A 3,284-nucleotide genomic window follows, 5' to 3' on the forward strand; every position below is an offset into this window, starting at 1 on the left:
AGAAGCGAAGCGCTGTCTGAGTTCGGAATCACCACCTTTTCCGGTGAGTGCATAGTTACCTTCAACTTACACATAGATATGAAGTATTTTATATAAATTACGTGCTATGTGTGCATATTATCTGAATACTTGTTATCTATGCTAGAAGAACGTTGTTATACATGTTTTCAATGATTTAAACTGTATACGTATTTTATATCTACGAAAATGTTGGGGTAAAACATGGGTAGATGTAATAGGTGATGTGTGATAAAATGATGAGAGGCCTCGATGTTGTTGTTGTTGATCCAGTCATCTAGCGGAGTATAGATGACGACCACGGACTCTTCTAGACAGTCCAGTGGAACACTAGCAGGCTCGCAACCTGTAGGTGTTGTGAACGATGTGTTCACCGGTGTACTCCATCCCCCACATGGTTGCCTATTAGGACATTTATTGCTGAGGAATCCCCTTAGCAGTAGTGTTCGTCCCGATGATAATCCTTAGGCTAGGTCCCTTATAATAGGTGTTTAGGGACGTAAAGTGAGGATAACGGGAATGGGTAATCGGGTTATTGTTGATTGATGAAATTAATAAACTTATTTATTGTGGGTTGAAAACCCTATGTGCTCACCAGGCTCCCAAGCCTGACCCACTCAGTTTTATGCATTACAGGTAGTGGCGCATGAGCATAGGTGTGATGTTTTGGACGAGGGATTACGGATATAGGCCTGTAGATATGAAATAATGTAGTAAGGCTTATATTGTACTGTTTATACTTTTGATCTGTACGAACATGACATCCCGAGTCTTTTAATGAAATACATTTCTATGGAAATGCTTTTGATAAATCTTTATCATATTATTGTTTTGGGACAAATTCCGCAACCCTTTTTATTAAAAAAAATAACTCTGATTTTGAAATAAAGTATAAACAAAACCGGTCTTTTCTGGCCGTGATTTTGGGGATGTCACAGTTGGTATCAGAGCATTAGTTTAAGCGAACTAGGAATTTGTAGGATTTCTAGACTTAAACTTAGAATGCTAAGCGATGATTATGAGGTGTGAGCACTAGCTTATTTTAGGAATTGTGCCTAAAATGCTTTTATGTGCTAAATGCTTTATGCATGATATGCTGTTATTTTGTTTGGATCTATGGTCTGTTGCCGACCGGATCTGGAAACCTTATGTGTTTAGGATTCTAAACGTACGACTACGCTATTAGAACTAGCATGTAAACATTTCGGAGTGATAAGGACGATTTAAAACGTCTCTCCTAAATAAAGATCTAAATCCACCTTATTCGGTGTATATATCAAGATGGTAAGGACCCGTAGCGGAAACGTAAACGCAAATGGGAACGGACACCAACCCCCCGTGATCGAGCAAATACCAGTTGTGGAAGCCGCTGCCGGACCAATAACGATGGCCGGAGTGCAAGCGATGATCCAGGCAATGTTGGATCGTCAAATGGAGGAAACCAGGCGTTTGCTCCAGCAAAATCGAGAGGAAGCGACTATTCAGATCGAACAGCCCGAGTTGAACGAAGGGCAGACTGAAGAAGGAAACTACAGTGGGACTATTGGTCAAGCCAACCCACCGATAGTTAGGCAAAACCACCAGGATGGAGGAAATGATGGACGTGGATGCAAATACAAGGATTTCATGGCATCCAAGCCACCGAGTCTATCCGGAAGCCCGACGCCGGTGGAAGTCATGAACTGGATCTCTGAGATGGAGACAATGTTTGAGAGTTGCGAGTGTAGCAATAGGCAGAAGACTGCTCTTGCAGTTCCTCTATTGAAATCTGGAGTACTAAGCTGGTGGAAGCTATTAGCTGATTCAATGCCCAAAGGTGAAGCAAGCAAAATGTCGTGGGAGGATTTTCTGGTACAGTTAAAGATGCAATACTGCTCTGAGCAGGATCTTCTGGAGATCAACAACGAATTCCAGAGTCTGAAGAAGGGGAGGATGAGCGTTACTGAATACGCTGCAAGCTTTACTGAGAAAATGAAGCTTGTTCCTCACCTCGTCCCAACTGAACTCTCCAAGGTTAACAAATTTGCCCTCGGATTACCAGCGGACTTCGGTCCAATGGTCAAGCAAACTACCACTCTAAAAGCTGCCATCTGGGCTGCTAAGAATGTGGAGACCCAGATACGAGAAAAGGGTCTGGAGAGAGCGGAAGTGGGAGAGAAACGGAAATTTGACGGATCCTCGAGGTCCAGTAAGAAAGGTAGATTCTCGAAGCCTAGTTCGAGAGGAGGAGGATCAGAAGCAAAGTGGTGTGACAAGTGCAAGAAGAAGCACTCTGGGAAGTGTGATGGAGGGGTCACTTGTTACAAATGCGGAAAGCCTGGGCACTATGCCAATGAATGCACCCTTAACCAGAAGGCATGTTATGGGTGTAATGAAGAAGGGCACATTTTGAAGGACTGTCCAAAGAAGAAGGAGGCAGGAAGACCCAACATACCACCAAAGCCGAAGGCGAGAGCCTTCCAGATGACGCTCGAGGCTGCAAAGGAGGCAGCAGACGTCGCTTCAGGTACCTTTCTTGTAAATGGTTTACCTGCAAATATACTATTTGATTCCGGAGCCAATTACTCCTTTGTGTCGCATAAATTTAGTGCGAAATTAGCATTACCTGTAGAAAAATTAGATAATGCCCTGATTGTAGAAGTTGCCAGTGGCAAATTCGTACCTGTTAGTAATCGTATTAGGAACATCGTCATTGACCTAAACGGAAACGAATTCCATGAGGAACTATTACCCATAGAGTTAAACGGTTTCGACATCGTTTTGGGTATGGATTGGCTTAGCGCCAACGATGCCGAGATATTATGCCGAAAGAAGATAGTTAGGATAAACCCACCCGGAAAGGAATCATTTATGGTGTACGGGGACAAACGCAGAGTGAATTCTGGAATCATCTCCCTGATGAAAGCCAGGAAATGTTTGTCCAAAGGATGTGCATCATACTTGGCATTCGTAATCGATGCTAAGAAGGAAAAGAAAGAGGTGCAGAATATACCGGTTGTGTGCGATTATCCGGAAGTCTTTCCCGAAGATCTTCCCGGATTACCACCTGATAGGCAAGTAGAGTTTCGTATAGACTTATTGCCAGGAACAACACCGATAGCAAAGCCACCTTACCGATTAGCACCGACAGAGATGAAGGAGCTCATGACGCAACTCCAGGAGTTGTTGGACAGCGGTTTCATTCGACCTAGTTCATCACCCTGGGGAGCTCCGGTGTTATTCGTGAAGAAGAAGGACGGAAGCATGAGGATGTGCATAGACTACCG

The sequence above is a fragment of the Lactuca saligna genome, chromosome 5, assembly GCF_052625555.1.
Source record: "Lactuca saligna cultivar CGN05327 chromosome 5, ASM5262555v1, whole genome shotgun sequence".
NCBI lineage: Eukaryota > Viridiplantae > Streptophyta > Magnoliopsida > Asterales > Asteraceae > Lactuca > Lactuca saligna.